Source organism: Cervus canadensis, chromosome 7 (assembly GCF_019320065.1).
Source record: "Cervus canadensis isolate Bull #8, Minnesota chromosome 7, ASM1932006v1, whole genome shotgun sequence".
NCBI lineage: Eukaryota > Metazoa > Chordata > Mammalia > Artiodactyla > Cervidae > Cervus > Cervus canadensis.
The window spans coordinates 353,408-377,504 of record NC_057392.1 but is presented as its reverse complement, the minus strand read 5'-3'; the positions used below and the strand labels follow the sequence as shown (position 1 = coordinate 377,504).

General features: G+C 38.4%; 1 protein-coding gene across 2 annotated transcripts in view; it reads right to left on the bottom strand.

The window, feature by feature from the left end:
* The window catches only part of PLOD2 (procollagen-lysine,2-oxoglutarate 5-dioxygenase 2), a 122,371-nt gene that overhangs the window by 69,609 nt on the left and 28,665 nt on the right, over nucleotides 1-24,097 (bottom strand). The window lies entirely within an intron of this gene.

Here is a 24,097-nt window from a genome sequence, read left to right as displayed (position 1 = left end):
AACCGAAATCAACACTGCCCTAGTAAATACACAGCTTTGAGTCATCATTTTATAATGGATTATTATTTTCAGTCTAACAAAACACCTCTTCTTAATAGAAGAAAATATATTTAAGGAGTCATCTCAAATTACCTATAGAAGCTATTAAGGAAAAATGCTTATAAGGAAAAGATATGTTGGACAAATGCAAAAAAGAAACAAATACATCAGAAAACCCCAAAGGTGCTAGAGCATTTTCTTTTTTAAACCTTAGGGTATCGGAGGACCAGTGGACTAAGAAAGCAAAATTAACTATGAAAACAAAATGTCTTTTCAACATTCTAAGCACTGAGTTATGTCATTTGACTCTCAATTACTGTTATCAATAAGAAAAAATTTACAGTGTTAAGTATCTCCTAAACAATAGACAACCACTGAAAATGAAATACATAGCATTAATGTATTATAACAATTAAAAACTATTTCATATGATCCCAGGTAATCATCAAATTTTGAAAATAAACAAAATATAAATAAGTGTAACACACTTATTGAAATCAGTTCAAGCAAGTCAATCAACAAAAAGGAAAACATTACCATGAAGATAAATATTAACACTCATATATTTTTCTAGAAATGTGTATTTCTCACATAACTTTCACCATTATGAGAAACAGATATTCAAGCAAAAATAAGTCATTTTCAATAAAGCTGTCAGCACTTTTCCAATAAATTATTCTTTTTTAAAAAACAAAATTTCATTTGTAAAGTTTCAAACAGGGCTTAATCAATTAAGAAAACTTGACACATTAGCATTCACAATAAATTCTGAATAAAAGAATACTAGATTCTATTTCATAAGAGTAAAGGAAATACTTTTTAAGTACTCTTTGCTATCATAAAATGACTGTATTTAAAGACAGCTTTATTAGCTTTTTCTACATAAATCATAGAGTATTAGCTATAAGTTTACAGATTTTGCCTAGATGGATCTTTATACTTATAATTTTCAGCAAAAAATTAACAGCAAGGATTTCACCATCCTTAATAGGAAAGTAATGTTGGCCAGACCCTCAGGCAGACAGAAATATTACCTAATCTAATGACTCAGAAGGCAAAACTAAAAATACCTAGCCTGACTGTGTCTGGTAATCCTATGCAAATAAAGACTCCTGTTGTTTCAGTGTTACTGCTAATTACAAAAAAGCAAAACCAAGTTAATAAGTAATTTCATCAAAGAAAGGTCTCTTCAATAACATTACATACAAATGTTTGTTTCTTCTTACCTGCTATTAGTATTATAGCTGTGAGAAAGATAAATTTTACTAAACTAGGGGAAGTAAAAGAAGAAAGTGCTGACGTGTACCATTCACAAGTTCTTGCCAGCCAGTAGTTCAACAGTTCAACTTGCCCATTGTCTTATGACGCGTATTATTGTTAAAAACTTTAAGCTACATTTAACACATAATTCAGATTCCAGGAAAATTCATACCATAAGTTTACCAGAAGTATTAGGACAGAAGACCACTGATCTCCAAAATCAATGTCAAAAGAGAAAAAGAGGAAAGGGAAACTAACATACCATATCCCACCAGAATTAAGAGACCAGGCAACCAAACATACATCACTGCCTTTACTAGGGCCCTGACATGGAAAGTCGACTGCCAATAAGGTATCTGTGAGAAAATTAGGGAAATTTGAACACCAACTTATATTTGTAAATATTAAGAAACTATTGCTCATTTTAGCATGCTAATAATGGTACTGATATTTTTTAAAGGGTCCTGATAATTTAGAGACAAATATTCAAGTATTTATCCAATGAAAGGATATAGTGTTTGTGACCTGTTTTAAAATTCTTAGGGGTAGATAGGAGGCAATGGAGGAGGAAGATAAAAAATTAGACAAGATTGCCCACATATGATGATGCTTAAAACTGAATTCCATTTACGTATGTTTGGAAATTCCTACAATTAAAAAGCATAATCCATAATATTCCAATCTGAAAAATATTCAGTGTAAAACTTGTTTTAACAGTCTGAAAAGGAAAAATGGAATAGACAGAAAAAAATTTTCTAAACAAAGAATATTATAATTTAAACAACTATAGTTAGTACCTCACCCAATCCACCCACAACAACCAAAAGGATCAAGTGAGATGTTGAGAAAATGGGCCTGAAAAATGGGCACCCATCAACCACTAACAAAACCAGTCTAAGAATGTGGTAAAGAAAATATAAGTCCAACTCTGGCCAAATATAACCTCTAAAGCCACGGCCTGACTCTTGTCAGAAAGTGGATTAACGCAGTTACCACAAGCAAGAAACATGTAAGGCATCAATAGGGTGTGGTTGATGTGAACCGTTTATCAAATGAAAATCATATCAGAGCCAAAAAAAAAAAAATCCTTCTATAATCATATATACAAAGTCCACCAAAATACCTAGCACTATAGTAAGGTTTAATAAATATTTTAGTGCCTTAATACTTAGCTCTCTAGAAAAATTTAGATGAATAACACAACTTCTCCAAAAATCAAGACAATTTATTTAGAAAGGCAAAAACAAACAAACAAACTCCACACTATGTTCTCTCTTAATAAATTTACAGCTCAGAGAAAAACACATTGTTAGAGTCATGTTTTTTCTCTAGATGTTGATTTAATAACAGAATTTATCAATTTTTAGTGTTGACCTAAATTTTCTTTCCAAAAACAAATCGTAGCTTTAAAATAGAAAGTTTTTGGCTGATATGTCCTGTCTCCAAATGATTCTCTGATCAGCCCATAAATCCAGATGAAATTCATTGTCTTAATGACAGGCAGCACATTCAGTAACTCAGCACCAGCCCAGCTACCTTTGATCTTACTCAGAGGGATAAATCTCCTATCTTGCCAAGAAACTTGCTCTACATTCAGTCTTAATTTTAAATTTGCAAAAATAAAAAAAAAAAAATTCTACCCGAGAAGGAGCTCTGAGTACATTGCCCTTACTCTGCTATAACTCATTTTATGAAAGAAGTATCTTTCATCTTTAAAACTCAGTGGTGCTCAACTTCCTATTCAAGGAACACATTTTCTAGGAATGGTTACCATAACAGCCAGCAAACTTTCACTGTAAAAGTCCAAATAGTAAATATTTTAGGCTTTGTAGTCTATATGTAATCCCTGTCACGATTCTCTTTTTTTCTTTCTTCTTTAAAACATTTCTAAAATTAAAAAAAAAATTTTTCTAGGTTTTCTGGCTGGCTGCATAAAAACAGTTATGGGCCGGATTTGGCCTAAACATTATAGTTTGCCACTGTGGTTGGCCATATGGATCTGACAACAAACTATATGGGTTCCAGTCTCAGACCTACCACTTATTACTTGTTTGAAATGGGTCAGTTACTTAAACTCTGTGTCTCATGTTTCTCACTTATAATATAAATGTAATAATAGCACCTGATAGGCTTGCTGTGATGGTTAATGAGTTAATGTATATAAAGTGTATGATACTACATATGTGTTAGACAGTGTCTTACTTTTTCTCCTCAAAAGATAAATGTGTAAGGGAGGTTGTAGTGGAAATGCAAATCTCAGTAAGTTATATAACTCAATCTCCACCTCTATCAGTTATTTATTCAAGAGCTGAATCTCTTTTTTTTTATTATTATTATTATTTTTTTCCAGTGGGTTTTGTCATACATTGATATGAATCAGCCATGGATTTACATGTATTCCCAATCCCGATCCCCCCTCCCACCTCCCTCTCCACCCGATTCCTCTGGGTCTTCCCAGTGCACCAGGCCTGAGCACTTGTCTCATGCATCCCACCTGGGCTGGTGATCTGTTTCACCATAGATAGTATACATGCTGTTCTTTTGAAATATCCCACCCTCACATTCTCCCACAAAGTTCAAAAGTCTGTTCTGTATTTCTGTGTCTCTTTTTCTGTTTTGCATATAGGGTTATCGTTATCACCTTTCTAAATTCCATATATATGTGTTAGTATGCTGTAATGTTCTTTATCTTTCTGGCTTACTTCACTCTGTATAATGGGCTCCAGCTTCATCCATCTCATTAGACTGGTTCAAATGAATTCTTTTTAATGGCTGAGTAATATTCCATGGTGTAGGCAAAACACTCTCCGACATAAATCACAGCAAGATCCTCTATGACCCACCTCCCAGAATATTGGAAATAAAAGCAAAACTAAACAAATGGGACCTAATGAAACTTAAAAGCTTTTGCACTACAAAGGGAAACTATAAGTAAGGTGAAAAGACAGCCCTCAGATTGGGAGAAAATAATAGCAAATGAAGAAACAGACAAAGGATTAATCTCAAAAATATACAAGCAACTCCTGCAGCTCAATTCCAGAAAAATAAATGACCCAATCAAAAAATGGGCCAAAGAACTAAACAGACATTTCTCCAAAGAAGACATACAGATGGCTAACAAACACATGAAAAGATGCTCAACATCACTCATTATCAGAGAAATGCAAATCAAAACCACAATGAGGTACCATTACACGCCAGTCAGGATGGCTGCTATCCAAAAGTCTACAAGCAATAAATGCTGGAGAGGGTGTGGAGAAAAGGGAACCCTCTTACACTGTTGGTGGGAATGCAAACTAGTACAGCCACTATGGAAACAGTGTGGAGATTTCTTAAAAAACTGGAAATAGAACTGCCATATGACCCAGCAATCCCACTTCTGGGCATACACACTGAGGAAACCAGATCTGAAAGAGACACGTGCACCCCAATGTTCATCGCAGCACTGTTTATAATAGCCAGGACATGGAAGCAACCTAGATGCCCATCAGCAGATGAATGGATAAGGAAGCTGTGGTACATATACACCATGGAATCTCTTTTTTATCATTAATTTTTAGTGGAGTACAGTTGCTTACAATGTTGTGTTACTTTCTAAAGTACAGCAAAGTGAATCAGATACATGCATAGATATATCCTTTCTCTTTAAAGTCACCACAGAGCACTGAGTAGAGTTCCCTGAGCTGTAGAGGAGATTCTCTGTTGTTGTTCAGTAGCTCAGGCCTGTCAGGTTCTTTGAGCCCCATGGACGGTAGCATGTCAGGCTTCCCTTTTCTTTATCATCTCCTGGAGCTTGCTCAAACTCTTGCCCATCATCATTCAGTCAGTGATGCCATTCAACCATCTCTCCTCTGTTGTCCCCTTCTCCTCCTGCCTTCAATCATTTCCTGCATCAGGGTCTTTTCTAATGAGTCAGCTCTTCATAACAGGTGGCTAAAGTATTGGAGCTTCAGCTTCAGCAGCAGTCCTTCAAATGAAGGTTCAGGGTTCATTTCCTTTAGGATTGACTGGTTTGAGCTCCTTGCTGTCCAAGGAACTCTCAAAAGTCTTCTCCAATACCACAGTTCAAAAGCATCAATTCTTAAGCACCCAGCCTTCTTTATGGTCCAACTCTCACATCCATACATGACTAGTGGAAAAACCATTGCTTTGACTATATGGACATAGGTCAGCAAAGTAATGTTTCTGCTTGCTTTTTAATAAACTGTCTAGGTTGGTCATAACTTTTCTTCCAGGCAGCAAGTGTCTTTTACTTTCAAGGCTGCAGTTACCATTCGCAGTGATTTTGGAGCCCAAGGAAATAGTTTGTCACTACTTCCATTGTTTCCCCATCTATTTGCCATGAAGTGATGGGACCGGATGCCATGATCTTAGCTTTTGGGATGTTGATTTTTAAGCCAGCTTTTCACTCTCCTTTTGCACCTTCATCAAGAAGCTTAGTTCCTCTTCGCTTCTGTCATAAGGGTGGTATCATCTGTATATCTGAGGTTATTGATATTTCTCCCTGCAATCTTGATTCCAGGTTGTGCTTTATCCAGCCCAGCATTTTGCATGATGCACTCTGCATATAAGTTAAACATACAGCTTGACAATATACAGCCTTGACATACTTCTTTTCCAATTTTGAACCAGTACACTGTTCCATGACCGGTTCTAACTATTGCTTCTCTACCTCCATATAGGCTTCTCAGGAAGCAGGTAAGGTGGTCTGGCATTCTCATCTCTTTGAGAATTTCCCACAGTTTGTTGTGATCCACATATTCAAAGGCTTTAGCGTAGTCAGTGAAGCAGAAGTAGATGTTTTCCTGGAATTCTTTTACATTTTCTATGATCCAACAGACCTTGGCAATTTGGTCTCTGGTTCCTCTGCCTTTTTTAAATCCAGTTTGTACATCTGGAAGTTCTCAGTTCATGTACTGTTGAAGCCCATCTTGAAGGATTTTGAGCATTACCTTGCTAGCACATGAAATGAAGTGTAACTATGCAGCAGTTTGAACATTCTTTGGCCTTGTCCTTCATTGGGACTGGAATGAAACTGACCTTTTCCAAGTCCTGTGGCCACTGCTGAGCTTTTCAAATTTGTTGGCATATTGAGTGTAGCACTTTCACAGCATCATCTTTTAGGATTTGAAATAGCTCAGCTAGAATTCCTTCACCTCCACTAGATTATCATTAGTTACCTATTTTTATACATAATCATGTATATATGTCAATCCCAATCTCTCAATTCATCCCACCACTCTATTTTCCCCCTTCTTGTTCATAAGTTTGTTTCCTATGATTGTGTCTCTACTTCTGTTTAGTAAATAAGTTCATCTATACCATTTTTCTAGATTCCACATATACAATATTTGATTTCCTCTTTCTGACTTATTTCACTATGTATGACAGTCTCTAGGTCCATCCACATCCCTACAAATGTCTTTCAACTTTCAAGATTTCATAATACTGGTATAGCACTGTCCCTTTATCCATGGTTTCTGTCACCCATGGGTCCATCATGGTTTGAAAATATTAAATGGAAAATTCTCAAAATAAATAATTCATAAGTTGTTAAACTGTACACCATTCTGAGTAGAATTGACTAAAAACTCAGTTACAACCTGAAAGCAGAGAATTTGGTGGGAATGTTAAGGACTCCGGGCCTGGGAGACTGTAGCCGTGAGAGTATGCTCCAAGGAGGCAGGACAGGGAATCAGGCCATATACAAGTTTTCAGCAAAAGAGGTAGACAGTCTGAACATCAAAGATTATTGTTAAATAAGGAAAGCCAGATATCAAGCTAAGGTATCTAGCATTTCTCTGTGTATGGAAAGAGGCAAGTCTCTGGGCTCACTGAATTCATTCCTTCCCTATGCACCTCAGCGATCTGGGGCCAAATCTTGTTTCTTGATTGTTTATGCCCTTGATTCCTTATTCACCTTAAGGGGTGGCAGATATGGTGGATGGCGGCTTCTTGCATCGCCTCCCTCCAGCTTCTCATCAATTATCATGGGGTGTGGCAGCATCTGCAGGATCACAGACATTGTATTCCGTTCAGGGAGCTCTCATTCACATTTGGAGGGCTGGAATCGCTGATGGCTGTGACATTTCTTGCTCATCAATATGGCAGAAAATATTTCACTTCACAGTAGCTTGGTAAAATCTCTTGCCATCCTGCTCTCTCTCACCCGTGACCTGAATCATTGCCCTGTCGAGTGTAGCTCATCAATAAGTCACTTAGTAATTGTCTCAGCTATCAGATCCACTGTCACAGCATCACAGTGCTTGTCTTCAAGTTACCCTTATTTGACTTGTGCTTTGGGGCCATAAGTCACTCTTATGGCCCCAAAGCACAAGACTAGTAATGTTGGCAATTCAAATACACCAAAGAGAGCCATAAAGTGCTTCCTTTAAATGAAAAGGTGAAAGTTCTGACTTAATAAGGAAAAAGAGCTGAGATTTCTAAGATCTACACTAAGAACAAATCCTCTATCTGTGAAATTGTGAAGAAAGAAAAAGAAATGCATTCTAGATTAACTTTCTCACTTCAAACTGTAAAAGACACAGCCATAGTGCATGGTTAAGTCCTTAATTAATATAGAAAAGGCATTAAGTTTATAAATAAGATATTTTGAAAGATCACATTCACAAAACCTTTATTATATTATATTGTTATAACTATTCTATTAATGATTGTTGTTAATCTCTTACTGTGCCTAACCTATAAATTAAACTTCATTATAGATACATAATATGTATAGGAAAAAATAGTACATATAGGGTTTGGGAATATCCACAGTTTCAGGCATCCACTAGGGGTCTTGGAATGCATCCCTTACAGGTAAGAGCTGGGGGTGGATGGCAACTAAAATGGCGGAAAAAATCTATGTAAAAACAGTTCAAGTGGAAGCTGTTTATTAAAGTAATATAGAAAGTGTACATACATCTTCTCAAGTCTTTTCATTTCTCTCCATCTCCAAGCAAGTTTACTCAAGTTATGACTAGTCCATTTCCACAATACACTCCTAAACCCCACTACACCCACTCCAATCATATCTCTACAATGCAGATTTATCTTTCAGAAGCCTTAGATATCTAACCACATCACTCCACTGCTAAACATCCTTAAATTACTTTCCATTGCTCTTAGAATGGTGACCAAGCTCCATTACCTCAAACTTGTTCTTGACTACCTCTCCCCTCTTTGATCTTATTCTCCATTTTGCTCTCTCTCCTCCAACTGCAGACCTTCTTTTCCATTCTCCAACAATGGCCTGCTCCCTCCTCCCACCCTGAAGATAATTGCGGATGCAAAGGCTTTATCTAATGTCTCCTCTGATCTCTTGAAGTAGCCCCTGCCTATTCAACTCATTGAGATTCTTATACACACACACACATATATGCCATTTTCTCAGGGGAATCTTCTCTGACCTACACAAGCAGGTCAATACCCATTATACATTCCTACTGCATTCTCTACCTCTCTTTTGGAGCACTTTATGACAAACTATAATTATATATTAATTTGCTCAGTTATTATTCAAGATTAGAGTCTCTTTCCGCAACTAGACTGTTAATTCCAAAAAGGCAGGATGTTTTTTGCTCAGCCCTATACCTCCAGGGCCTATCATAGCGTTTAGCATGCAATCGATTCTTAATAAACATTTTGTTGAATGAGCAGATACAGGAACAATGGATGTCATGTTTTATCTGTGCTTGTGTGCATGGTAGGTCCCTTCAGTCATGTCTGACTGTTTTCAACTCTATGGAGTGTAGCCTGCCAGGCTCCTCTGTCCATGGAACTCTCTAGGCAAGAATACTGGAGTGGTTTGCCATTTCCTTCTCCAGGGGGATCTTCCCGACCCAGGGATTGAACCTGGGTCTCCCACACTGCAGGCAGATTCTTTGGATGTACAAAATAATTTGTTCCCGGAAAAATCCCTGTATAGTTTGCATTATCATATCCAATTCACAGATGGAAAAACTAAGGTTAAATAATTTAACTTAGCCAAAGTCACCCAAGTTACCAGCATAGCAGAAAGTGGAATTTCAGTTATTCCCCACAGTCCATTTCTTTCCAGTGTTTCACGTGCCTCACTTGGTGGTAAGAGGTCAAGAGACTGGAAGCAAAATTTGTTTTATTACATGTACAAAAAAGATAACATAGCAAGCCTAAGACTTCAATCTTACTTTGCAGGATTGATGCCCAACTGACATCTGGAAACCTGACTTTGGAGACGATTTCCATCACTCCCAGATAAGAGCAGCTCCTTGTATCTGAATTGTACAAACAAGGTATTTATGCTGAACACCAGCTTTCCTTCTAGGACTTTGGAATTCTGGTACAGAAGTTGCCTCTGTGACCAGCCCTGAATAAAAACCTAAGTCTCTAACAAGTCTCTAACAAGTGTTTCCGATAAATAACATTTCACATGTGTGATCACAACTGGTTGCTGGTGACTCCCCTGAGAAAAGACTCTTGGAAGCTGTGTCTGGTTTCCCTGGAATTTGCCTGTGTGTCTTTTCCCTTTGCTGACTTTGCTTGGTATTCTTTCAATGTTAACAGTCATAGCTATCAATATGACGATATGCTGAATCATCTGAGTCCTCCTACTGAACTGGGGAGCCTGGGAATTGTTTTGGGGAGAGCTTACCCATTATGCTTCTAGCTACAGGCAGCAAGTCTTCATCTGAAAAAGGCACTAAGGGCCTAACTGATTATATATCTGATACCTGACTATTAGATTCTGGGTTCAGAGGCCACGCTAGAGAGATACAGAAAAGACTCCAAATAGAATCCATAAGGAAATATTTAATAGATAAGATGATCACACCCTGCTTCTCTACTGGTTGAGAATCATTTCATTTTTTTAATTTATTTTTTAATTGAAGTATAATTGCATTACAGAATTTGTTGTTTTCTGTCAAATATCAACATAGGTATACATATGAGAATCATTTCATTTTAACATAAACTGTGATCCCAGAGTTTAGTCTAGCAAAATCCACTTTTTTTTTATAAGGAAGGAAACCAAGACCTAAAGAGAAAATCAGACTTGTCCAAGAACCTGCAACTGGTGGTAATCAGGAATTGATGATTCTTAATTACTAAAAAAAGTGGCTTTTCTAGGTCTCATTACACAATTTTGTTGCTTTTTTTAAGCCCTGAGTCACTTAAACACTGTGACACACTGAAGTCATGGAGTCTAGGTGGCAAGAAAATACATTTTATTTTGTGGAACTGTTGAAAGAAATTCAAGAGACCAAAATTCCTCAAGTGCAATTCACGCCACAATTTCGAGGAAAAAAACCTAAAAAGTATATGTCAAAGAGACATCAGAGAATTCCTTAGTATTTCTGTAGGAAAAAGGGGAGCAAGGAAAGGCTTAAAGAAAAAAATAACTTCCAAGCATTAATGCTACATAGGGAACATCTTCACACATGTTAGTATTTAGATGGATGCCTAAGTTCCACAGCCCACTCTGGACAATGTTCTCAGTCATAAAGTCATGCCCAACTCTTTTCAACCCCATAGACTGCAGACTGCCAGGCTCCTCTTTCCATGGAATATTCCAGGCAAGAATACTGGAGCCATTTCCCACTCCATTTCCTACTTCCCGACCCAGGGATTGAACCTGCATCTCCTGCATCTCACGTATTGGCAGGCAGATTCTTTACCATTGAGTCACATATGAAGCCCTACTCTGGACAACACACAGACATAAAACAAATGAGATGAGCTGGGGGGTAGTGGGGGAAAGGAAGCATGTAGGGTAACCAACCATTCCAGTATGTTCAGGACTAAAAAGTTTCCCAGAATACAGGGCTTTCAGTTTTCACACTTGAAAAGTCCAGGATGAGTTGGTCACCCTAGCAATATGGGTAGTGGGACTACAGAGGGTGAGTATTGCTAGTTTGTGTAACAGACTGGATGGCAAATGGTCCAGGAGAACATTAAGTTAGGATAAACTCTTCTGGAACCAGAAGGTCAACACCATATATCGAGTGAAACAGGGTCAGATTAAGACCTCCAGAGGCCCTGGGCACCACAAGATCAAAGTGCACTAAGACAGCCTCCACTCCTCAGAAGTACCTCTTTTCTCAGCTCATAGCCAGTGCCTTTTCTCTATGTCCTCACATGAGGAGGGGCTTAGGGGCCCTCTGGGGTCTCTCTCTCTTTTTAAATATTTATTTATTTGGCTTCACCCAGGTCTTAGTTATGGCATGCAAACTCTTAGTTGCAGAATGTGTGATCTAGTTTCCTGACCAAAGATTGAACCTGAGCCCTCTGCATTGGGAGCCTGGAGTCTCAGCCACTGGACCACCAGGGAAGTCCCTATGGAGTCTCTTTTATAAGAAAACTAATCCCATTCATGACGGCTCTACCCTCATGACCGAAGTCTTTCCCAAAGTCCTTGGATAGTGAAGGTGAGAATTTCAACATATGAATTTGAGGGGGACACAAATGTCCAGGCCACTGTAGTAACATATGTGTTGACTAGTAAACATGCCTATTTGATGAAATGCGTTCATCTATGAGAACTGTGTTATATAAGGCAAATAAGAATAAACTTTGATCTCTGGATATCAGCTTAAGTAGACCTAATGAATATCTTTCTCACACACAGGATCAAACATCTCATACTATATGTGCCTTCATAATTTAACATGGTGAAAGAGGCTGGGGTATCTTCAGAACCTATTTTATAAAAACCCTAATCAAAGTCATTGTGACTCAAACCTCATGACATAAGCACCTTCCAAAGGTCCACCTTTGTGGATTAGGATTTCAACATACAAATTTTGGGTGGACACAAACATTCAGGTCATATTAAATATGAAGTACAATTAAAAGTACCCATAATGTATGTAGTAGCCTGGATGGGAGGGGAGTTTGTGGGAGAATGGTTACATGTATATGTATGGCTGAATTCCTTCGCTGTTTCACCTGAAACTATCACAACACAGTTAATAGGCTATACTCCAATAGAAATTTAAAAGTTTGTTTTAAAAAAAAGTCCAGAATGAATGGACTGTCTTGAAAAAGCAGTTTGCTATCTTTACAAGTATTTATAAAACTAATACAGAATCATATTCCAGAATTTACGACTTGGAGACTAAATTGATCTCTTCAAAAGTTAGGAAACGCATACCTTGAATGTAATTTTAATGTCAAAGGAAAAAGGATCAGCCCTTTCACAAACAGAGCAGCTCCAATCTGTTGAATTCCAAAGGTTTAAAGGTTACAGCAACCTCTAAAATAGAAAGACACTGGTAATGAGAATGAACCTCCTTTGAGTGCAATGGTGTAACCCATCTGCTGGCCAAATGCTTCAGCAGAGACTATGAACTGCCTGCCAGAAATCTGGTCTCAAGGTTGTGTAGTCTTTTCAAATAGATTATTGCATTTGATTTACAATCTGATCTATTGCTCTTTATTCCACGTTTTGCATATGCACTAAAAATATTTCCTAGACTCATAACCAAAGGGTATCAATAATAAAGTTAATTACCAGAATGAAACAGCAGGGACTGAGATAATACACTACTGCTAATTCACCTACAATTGAAAAAAACAAAAACAAAACAGTTGTCCAAGGTCAGAGGCCACCCTGAGATGCACTTGTGGCCCATCTGAGACAAAGTTGTAAGGGTGAGGTGCTAAGCCAAGATGAACCCTACTTCCCTATAATGGAAAAAAAAATCTTTTTAAACAATCTTGCCTAACCTAAAGGAATGAAAATAAATCAATCTGGGATGCAAAATTAAAAGTAGACCTGATAAAGTGTGGCAGGGCTAAAAAGGAAACAAAAGGCCCAATTTTCATTCATCACCCTCAAGTACACTGAAACATTTGCTTCTCTCATTCCACGTTGCCATGAACACATTATAATTACATATTTTTAAAGAGGGCATTTCCCATTGTACCCACATAGCGTAAAATGAACACAATCTGTACAGGAGCACCTCCTCACCTGCCTTGAGAGTTTTATGGCATCGAATATATTTTGGCAGTTCAGAATAATACCCCACAACTTGCTAGTTCCTCACACTGGCTAACAAGTTGAAGTTTCCATATAAGAGATTACTAAGAGGATGAACCTGGTTCACAGAGGATAAGAATCCACCAGCCAAAGCAGGGGACACAGGCTCAATCCCTGGTCCAAGAAGATCCCACATGCCACGGAGCAACTAAGCCCTGTGCCACAATGACTGAGCCCACCAGCTGCAACTACTGAAGCCTGTAGGCCTGGAGCCCAGGCTCCACAAGAGAAGCCACACAGTGAGGTGCTCACGCACTGCAAGACTAACTCCCACTCACTGCAACTAGAGAAAGGCTGCACAAAGCTATGAAGACCCAGAACAACCAAAAATAAATAAATAATAAAATCAGAGTTTAAAAAATAAACTGACTTTAAAAGACAGATTACTAGGAAACTGAATTGGCCCATTAGACAGAAGAAGCAGTTCTAAGGAAGCTCATAGTGATAAATGTCAACCTCAACAATCAAGCAAAGTTTCAAATAATAACCTAACTTTACAACTCAAAGAACCAGAAGTAGAGAACAAATGAAGCTCCAAGTTAGTAGAAAGACTTTTGAATGGTACATTTCCATTTTTGTCTCAAGGTATATTTTCTCTCTCTTTTGATTTCTTCTTAGACTCATTGCTTGTTCAGTAACATGTTGCTTAATCTTTACATACTTGTGAATTTTCCATTTTTCTTCATGTAATTAATTTCTACCTTAATACCATTGTGGTTGAAAAATATATTTGATATGATTTGAATACTCTTAAATGTATTATTGCATTGGTAATGCCATTCAGTCATCTCATCCTCTGACACCTTCTTCTCCTTCTGCAATGATGCAATAAACATGAACTTGGGCAAACTCCGGGAGGTGGGAGGGAAGGACAGGCTGGCGTGCTGCAGTCCATGTGGTTGCAGTCAGGCACGACTGGGCAACTGAACAACAACAAATGAATTAAGATTTGTCTTGTGACCTAACACATGACCTGTCCTGGAAAATGTCCCATATGTACTTCATAAGAATGCACATTCTGTTGCCTTTACATGGAATTTTCTGTAAATATCTGATCTAACATGTAATTTAAGGCCGATGTTTCCTTATTGATTTTTCAGTCTAGGTGATCTAACCATTGATTAAACAGGGTATTAAAGTCTCCTGTTCTTATATTATTACTGTTTATTTCTCCCTTTGTGTCCATTAATATTTGCTTCACATATTTAGGTGCTCCTATATTGAGTATATCATTAAGAACAAAGCTAGTGGAGGTGATGGAATTCCAGTTGAGATATTTCAAATCCTAAAGGATGATGCTGTGAAAATGCTGCACACAACATGACAGCAAATTTGGAAAACTCAGCAGTGGCCACAGGACTCGAAAAGGTCAGTTTTCATTCCAATCCCAAAGAAAGGCAATCCCAAAGAACGCTCAAACTACTGCACAATTGCACTCATCTCACACGCTAGTAAAGAAATGCTCAAAATTCTCTAAGCCAGGCTTCAGCAATACGTGAACCGTAAAGTTCCAGATGTTCAAGCTGGTTTTAGAAAAGGCAGAGGAACCAGAGATCAAATTGCCAACATTCGCTGGATCATTGAAAAAGCAAGAGAGTTCCAGAAAAAATGTATATTTCTGCTTTATTGACTATGTCAAAGCCTTTGACTGTGTGGATCACCACAAACTGTGGAAAATTCTGAAAGAGATGGGCATACCAGACGATCTGACCTGCCTCTTAAGAAACCTATATGCAGGTCAAGAAGCAACAGTTAGAGCTAAACATGGAACAACAGACTAGTTCCAAATAGCAAAAGGAGTACGTCAAGGCTGTATATTGTCACCCTGCTTATTTAACTTATATGCAGAGGACATCATGAGAAATGCTGGGCTGGATAAAGCACAAGCTGGAATCAAGATTGCTATGAGAAATATCAATAATCTCAGATATGCAGATGACACCACCCTTATGGCAGAAAGTGAAGAGGAACTAAAAAGCCTCTTAATGAAAGTGAAAGAGGAGAGTGAAAAAGTTGGCTTAAAGCTCAACATTCAGAAAACTAAGATCATGGCATCTGGTCCCATCACTTCAAGGCAAATAGATGGGGAAACAGTGGAAACAGTGGCAGACTTTATTTTGGGGGCTCCAAAATCACTGCAGATGGTGATTGCAGCCATGAAATTAAAAGACGCTTACTCCTTGGAAGGAAAGTCATGACCAACCTAGACAGCATATTAAAAAGCAGAGACATTAGTTTGCCAACAAAGGTCCATCTAATCAAGGCTATGGTTTTTCCAGTGGTCATGTATGGATGTGAGAGTTGGACTGTGAAAAAAGCTGAGTGCCAAAGAATTGATGCCTTTGAACTGTGGTGTTGGAGAAGACTCTTGAGAATCCCTTGGACTGCAAGGAGATCCAATCAGTCCATCCTAAAGCAGATCAGTCCTGGGTGTTCATTGGAAGGACTGATGCTGAAGCTGAAACTCCAGTACTTTGGCCACCTCCTGCGAAGAGTTGACTCATTGGGAAAGACCCTGATGCTGGGAGGGATTGGCGGCAGGAGGAGAAGGGGACAACAGAGGATAAGATGGCTGGATGGCATCACCGACTCAATGGACATGTGTTTGAGTAAACTCCGGGAGTTTGTGATGGACAGGGAGGCCTGGCATGCTGTGATTCATGGGGTCGCAAAGAGTCAGACACGACTGAGCGACTGAACTGAACTGAACTGAACTGATATTGAGTGCATAAATAATTACAAATGATGTATCTTCTTGTTGACTACCCCCTTTTTCATTATGTAGAATCTTTTCTGTCTCTTATTACAGTCTTTGTGTTAAAGTCTACATTGTCTAATGTAAGTACAGCTACTCCAGTTTTTCTTTTGGTTTCCTTTTACATGGAATATATTTTTCTATCCCTTTACTTGTGGTTTATGTGTTTCCTTATATCTAGAGGAGGCTCTTGCAGGCAACATGCAGATAATTCTTAGTCTTTTTGGTTAAACTATTCAGCCACTTTACATATTTAGATTGGAGAATTTAATCCACTTACATTCAAATAATTATTGATAGACATGTGCTTACTGCCATTTTGTTGTTTTCTTGTTATTTTTGCAATTAATTTTTTTTCATCATTTTAAAAACCTTTACATATCTTTGATATATTTTCAAATGGAATCCAGCAGCAGAGTATTCAATCATATGAATGAACCATAATTTGATTACCACCATACTAATGGCAGATATTAAATTATTTCCAATCTAATACTGTACATAAAAGCTGCAATTGATAATGATGCACATAAGTAATTTCATACATGTAAGATTGTATCTGTAGAATAAATTTAAAAAAGAATTTCTGGGTCAAAAATTCCCTCCCATTTCAGTCCAGTTCAGTTGCTCAGTCGTGTACAACTCTTTGCGACCCCATGAACTGCAGCACGCCAGGCCTCCCTGTCCATCACCAACTCCTGGAGTCCACCCAAACCCATGTCCATTGAGTCGATGATGCCATCCAACCAACTCAGACTCTGTCGTTCTCTTCTCCTCCTGCCCTCAATCTTTCCCAGAATCAGGGTCTTTTTAAATGAGTCAGCTCTTTGCATCAGGTGGCCAAAGTATTGGAGTTTCAGCTTCAACATCAGTCCTTCCAATGAACACCCAAGACTCCTCCCATTTACTATTTATCATTTGACCTTTGTTTTGACTCTGATTTCTGCCAGGCAAAAATCTCTCCTCCTACAACATTGTTTTTATCAGCCATTAACTCTTACATTCCTAGGTTTGTATTATATTTTAGAAAGTCTTTCCACATATTATAATTACAAAATAATTTTTCATATGTTCCTCCACTTTTTATAGTATCACTTTTTCATATTTATTTCTTTCATCATATGGTTGAAGTTAAACCTAACCACATGATGAAATCTGTTGAGGTTTTCTCTAATATTATTCTAAACAAGGAATTCTGTGGGTTCCATTCTGAATTATTAAAACCTATGTCAAATCAATACATTAATGCTTTAAAGAAAAATATTTTTATGTCAACTATGATTGCAAGGTGATTTGTGATTTTTTAAAGATAGTTAAAAAAAAAAAAAAAAAAAGAATGCCTCAAAGTATACAAATACTGGAAACACCAAAAGTAACAAGAACATAATTCTGTCCCGTAATATGTTTTTTCTAAGTAAAATTCACTTTATGACAATTGGCTATAAAGCCCCACATAAAAGGTTCTCTATGTGTTTCCATCTGCCACACTGACAAAAACTCACCTAAGATGGAATTATCTCTGACCCAATCAGCTCCCTGTTGTCTGTGTGTCTGATATTTCCTCCTTCTTATTTCTTCTTTCAATTTTGAAGAGTAACTTCCTTGAATTCTAAACTAGGTCACATGTTAAAAGACATACATGGATGATTCTCATTGACAAGTCATTGTTGAACAAGTCTGTGGGTGATTAACCTCAGGACCTTGAGATGGCTAACCTCCCAGAACAGCCTCAAATCAAATCCAAACCCCTGTACCACATTCAGATCTAGGTTAACTCCATGGGGTGGGGATGGTGTTCTGTGGATAAGTGTGCACCTCAACATGGGACTTGGAATGTTTGAAGGACAGCAACAGAGGAAATCTACCTAATTGACCTTTTACCATTTTACATTATTCAAAACAATATATTAATAAAACCTTGACCATGTTAACTGTTCTGAGTTAGTGCCCATTATAACGTGTTTGTAGGTCCATTTTAACAGGAAGCCAAAGGTCTTTCTGAACATGAGTTTATATTATCCTGGTGCTTGAAGTACAGTTTAATTCCAGTTGGAAATTAAGGGAAAAAAAATTAAAAGATTGGTATCATATAGTGAACACACTTACGTGATTAAAATAAGCCCTCATAAAGAGTAAGTTGGGATTCCCAGGTAGCAATAGTGGTTAAGAAACCACCTGCCAATGCAGGAGATGTAAGAGACTTGGGTTCAATCCCTGGGTCAGGATCATGCCCTGGAGGAGGGCATGGCAACCCACTCCAGTATTCTTGCCTGAAGAATCCCCATAGACAGAGGAGCCTGGTGGGCTTCAGTCCATGGGGTTGCAAAGAGTTAGACATTACCAAAGCGCTTAACACACAGAATACACAAAGAGCAGTTATTTTTAAGTGTTTCATTTCAGTCTATTATCATTTGGGCAATAAAGAGACAGAAAGTGTATAATGTATATCACCTGTCTTCAAGCAAAATATTTAATTTTATATGTTGACACAATTTGTTGACTTTAATGTTTCTATGATAATCAGCACCCCCCACCCCCCCCACCCCCCCCACCCCCCCCACCCCCCCACCCCCGGCCTCTAAACATCACCCCTGAGGCCATTTAACCTTGCTCCAAGAGTTCACACCAACCTAGTCTCTGTCCTCAGGTTCCTGAATTCCAAGCTCTTCTGCAGAGACATGTTCCTTTCCTTGGTTATTGAGTTTTCTGTCCACTTTTCCCACCAGTGGTCAGATACCTATCATAACATATTATTTCAAAAGATGACTTGAGTCTGGTTTTGTATCTTCTTCCTCAATTTTAGCTCCTGTCAAAATATTCCAGGCTCAGAGCTGGTACCCCAAGTGTTTACTATCCAGGAAAGGCCATGTGCCACCTCAGTCTTAGAGTGGATTACCCTTCTCAAGATTTGCCCAAAGCTAATGCTACAACTTCCAAGTTCTCTGCTAACCTTCTACTGTTCAAAATTAACTCCACAGGAAGAAAATCTGAATCATGGACTTAAGCATTCACTAACAGATGTCCATTTCCCTGGCTCACCTTTATCCTGTAGACATATTTCCCAGTTTCTATGTTTCAGAGAAAAGGTTTTGTTTACTCATTCTTAGAACATTCTACCTCTGGCCTTCTACACCTACTTTAGTTTCCTTCCATCTCTGGGGATTGCTAAACTCTGAAGATTTAACTAGTAAGAATCCAGGCACTCCAAGTCCAGTCCATCATGCTGATGTTCTTGTCCAGTTGTTCTCAAGCATCAGCTTGTATCAGAAATACACAAAGCCTTATTAAAATATAAATTTCTGTACCATATCCCCAGAATTTTTGGTTTGTTATATCTTAAGAGAGATTTGGAAATAATTTCTGTGCACCAGGCATCAGCACCAGGAGATGCTGATAATGCTGAACAGGGATCACATTATAAGACTTAGATTCTAGGTATGCCAGTAAACACATACATATTGAGCTCTCTCTAGATAACAGCACAATGAAATAAAATAATGAAAAAAGAAGCCAAGAGTAGCTGCGGGTAGTGCCACTAAAGAAAAACATTTCAGGTGGGCCTCAAAGATGGGATAAGATGAGATACTCAGAAATGAGGAGGAAATAATAGTGTTTTCAGAATCCAGAATGACAGGAAATGGTTAAATTGCAAATCACAACTTAGCAGTGAGAGAGACCAACTGTCAACCAAGATGTAGCAGACCACAGAGGCCATGGCCAGGGGCACTGAGCTGTAAGAGACAGGAATGTCTGTGAAGAGTCTGACAGAGAATTAACAGTGTTAAAGTGCCATAATTTCATCACTCCTTCAATAAATATTATTGTGTGCCTACTATATGACAGACACTCTTCAGGGTTTGAAGATTCCAGAGTGGACACAAGAGACAAAAAGTAAATCTTTGCCATCATGGAGTTTACATTCTAATGCAGAAGAGCAAAAACCAAAACAAAGAATAATTTCTTCTAATTTACAGGGCTAAAGACAGGCTTAAATTGCTGGCATTGGGAATAGCATAGTCAAGTTTCATCAAGAAAGTGGTGTGAGGTGGAAGGAGCAGTTAACCCTGCAGATATCTCGGTGGATGCTTTCCAATAAGAGGAAAGAACAAATATGAAGAATCTGAATGAGCCAGTTTCAGGTCTCATATGCCCTTCGGGGGAAGGGGGCAGGGAGTACACTACAGAACACAGAGGAGATTAAGCAAGGGAGAAAATGAGATGCATATAGAAATCAGAGTGGTTAGGTTGTGCAGGGCCCAGAAGGGCATTTCAAAGATTCTGACTTCTACGCCAAATGCAATGGGAAGCTACTAGAGGATTTTGAGTAAAACGACAACACAGCAATTGCTAAAATATCAATACTATTACTATTACAGCTACAACTGCTGCTACTAGTAATAGTGTCTGCCATGTTCAGTTCAGTCACTCAGTCGTGTCCGACTCTTTGCAACCCCATGAATCGCAGCACTCCAGGCCTCCCTGTCCATCACAAAACTCCCGGAGTTTACTCAAACTCATGTCCATCGAGTCGTGATGCCATCCAGCCATCTCATCCTCTGCCATCCCCTTCTCCTCCTGCCGCCAATCCCTCCCAGCATCAGGGTCTTTCCCAATGAGTCAACTCTTCGCAGGAGGTGGCCAAAGTACTGGAGTTTCAGCTTCAGCATCAGTCCTTCCAATGAACACCCAGGACTTATCTCCTTCAGGATGGACTGGTTGGATCTCCTTGCAGTCCAAGGGACTCTCAAGACTCTTCTCCAACACCACAGTTCAAAAGCATCAATTCTTTGGCACTCAGCTTTCTTCACAGTCCAACTCTCACATCCATACATGACCACTGGAAAAACCATAGCCTTGATTAGATGGACCTTTGTTGGCAAAGTAATGTCTCTGCTTTTTAATATGCTGTCTAGGTTGGTCATGACTTTCCTTCCAAGGAGTAAGTGTCTTTTAATTTCATGGCTGCAATCACCATCTGCAGTGATTTTGGAGCCCCCCAAAATAAAGTCTGCCACTGTTTACACTGTTTCCCCATCTATTTGCCTTGAAGTGATGGGACCAGATCCCATGATCTTAGTTTTCTGAATGTCGAGCTTTAAGCCAACTTTTTCACTCTCCTCTTTCACTTTCATCAAGAGGCTTTTTAGTTCCTCTTCACCTTCTGCCATAAGGGTAGTGTCATCTGCATATCTGAGGTTATTGATACTTCTATCGGCAATCTTGATTCCAGCTTGTGCTTTATCCAGCCCAGCATTTCTCATGATGTCCTCTGCATATAAGTTAAATAAGCAGGGTGACAATATACAGCCTTGACGTACGCCTTTCCTGATTTGGAACCAGTCTGTTGTTACATGTCCAGTTCTAACTGTTGCTTCCTGACCTACATACAGATTTCTCAAGAGGTAGGTCAGGTGGTCTGGTATGCCCATCTCTTTCAGAATTTTCCACAGTTTGTGGTGATCCACACAGTCAAAGGCTTTGGCATAGTCAATAAAGCAGAAATAGATGTTTTTTCTGGAACTCTCTTGCTTTTTTGATGATCCAACAGATGCTGGCAATTTGATCTCTGGTTCCTCTGCCTTTTCTAAATCCAGCTTGAACATCTGGAAGTTCATGGTTCACATACTGTTGAAGCCTGGCTTGGAGAATTTTGAGCATTACTTTACTAGCATGTGAGATGAGTAAAACTGTATGGTAGTTTGAGCATTCTTTGGCATTGCCTTTCTTTGGCAATGTCTATCATGTAGATACTACTAACACTTTTAATCTATATACTGTTACTTCAATTTTATATTTAAATATGTTGCCCCAAACTAAACACAGGATATATGGCAAGACTGCTACATGAACCCAGACATCCTGGCTCCAGAGTCTGTGCCCATAACTGCTATAGCATACTGTGCTCCATAATCAGACTGAAGTTTAACAGGCTCATTCTGGTTGCTACGACTGGAAGAAGTCAAGAGTAAAGTTAGGAAGCCTGACTGGGACAGGATTACAATAATCTAGGCCATGGTGACATGCACCAAGGAGTAGCTTTAAAAGAAGATATAAAGTGATCTACCTGGATATGTTTTGAGAGCAGATTAAACAAGATTGACTGACATTAAAAGTGGGGTTTGAAAGACAGTAGTGAAGGACTCTAGATTATTTAAGAAGATTAACCTTAAATGATTCGTCTGCTGCTTGGGTAAAATGGTAAGTGTTTAAATCAAAGGCAATTACTGTGACCTTCAAAGTGGTAAAAAATCTAAATGCCACAATTCCTGTCCTGAGGTGGAGACAAGTCCCTCTAACTTCTCTTTAGACAAGTCCCTGTAACTTGTCTTTTGGTGATACTTGTTTGTCCCTGAAGGAGTTATGGACTCCAACCAACAGATAACCTAAATGTAGATCAACTGTTTTATTTTAACACATAAAACCAGAGGATGGCTGAGCTCATTCTAAAATGTAAAACTTTTCTGTATCCATAATAGTTACTTAGATCTTCACTGGTTTGAGAAATCAACATGCAGAGGTTTTCTCTCTTTAAATCTATTTTTGTAGAATATGCAAGCCATACTTGCACATTCCTGTATAAATGCCATCACTTTAAGTCATTAGTAAGAAATGTGTTACAAGGATTAGAACATGTACGCAGAAAAGCAACTGGGGAGAAGAAATATCAGCTGCTGGCAAAGAGCCCTGTTAGAGGAAGGTCACTGTGAAAACCCTGACCCTCCCTGCCCTCTCTTTCCCCATCTCCTGAACAATCACGGTCAATTAATACCTCACCCACTGGTTCCTCAAAAAGAACAAAACAAAGGAAGTAGTCATTAAAAAAATACATATTTAAAGCAGATATTTATAAAATAGCTACCTTCTGAATGTAACCTAATCTCACCAGTAGAAATCCCCAGGGAGTGGGGGAGGATTTGCTCCTATATACTGGGTCAGAATGTATCTTACTGAGTCAGCAACTCATTCAGGGACCCTGTGCAGACGCCCTAGTTAGAAAACCTGGCCAGTATCAAATGGGGCCAGCTGCTGCAAGGACTCAAAAATCTGAGCTCTCAAGAAGCCTCTACACACCGGAATCAAAGAAGACATTCCCACTGCCGCAGGGGTCCTGGCACGACTCATCAGAGAGCTGGTCCCCGTAAAGTCTTATTTCACTGGCACCTGGAAGCAGGGGTAAAGCATGCAGTATTTCTTAGCATTGGGGCATCTCTCCAACACTCCTCGCTTCCTATTAATTCCAAATTCTCCAAGTAGAAGAAAACTCACAATAATGCCCTAAACAGTATATTGCTAAATATGCACATATACATCAAATAACACTATATGTATGTTTTCAGAAATAAGCACTATGGTTTAAAATGAGAATAGAGAAGATTTATTAAATTCACAAATTACTCTCTGTCTGCATTTTTGGTCATTGAGAATTCCAATTATTTAAGTTGTGCAATCTTTTGATCTTTCTCTAAACACTCTTTAATAGAAATCATTGTATAAAATACTATAATTAAGCAAAGAATGCTAAACAAATATAACCTCTTCCTGATGCTTTGTGATCATTTCTTACTGTACATTCCAGTGATACAGTAATTCCCCAAAACACATTCTACACAGCCATTTATCACCATTCCTAGTGGGCCCAGACAGTATTTTTCACATCTTGTTGCTGACCTTTAATTTTACAGTCTCTATTTTGATATCTAGGTATCAGAATGTCTGCTTCCATCAGTAACATGGCACATTTCTCGAGTTACTGCCTCCTTCTGATTTTTATACTGTATTATGTATGCTGAGGTAGAAAACTCATTTGTACATAATGTGTATTAAATAAACCAGCAAATAATTTTCCTATCTTTAATCATAAGTAACATAAAGAAACAGCTGGAGGTTTAGATTAATCATGGCCAAAAAATAAAAGTATGAAGTTAATTACCTGTGTTAAAAGTAAAATTGCTACACTTTTAAGTGTTCACCAATAATAAAATGATCACTACCACACGAAGTCTTTAGCGATGTATCTT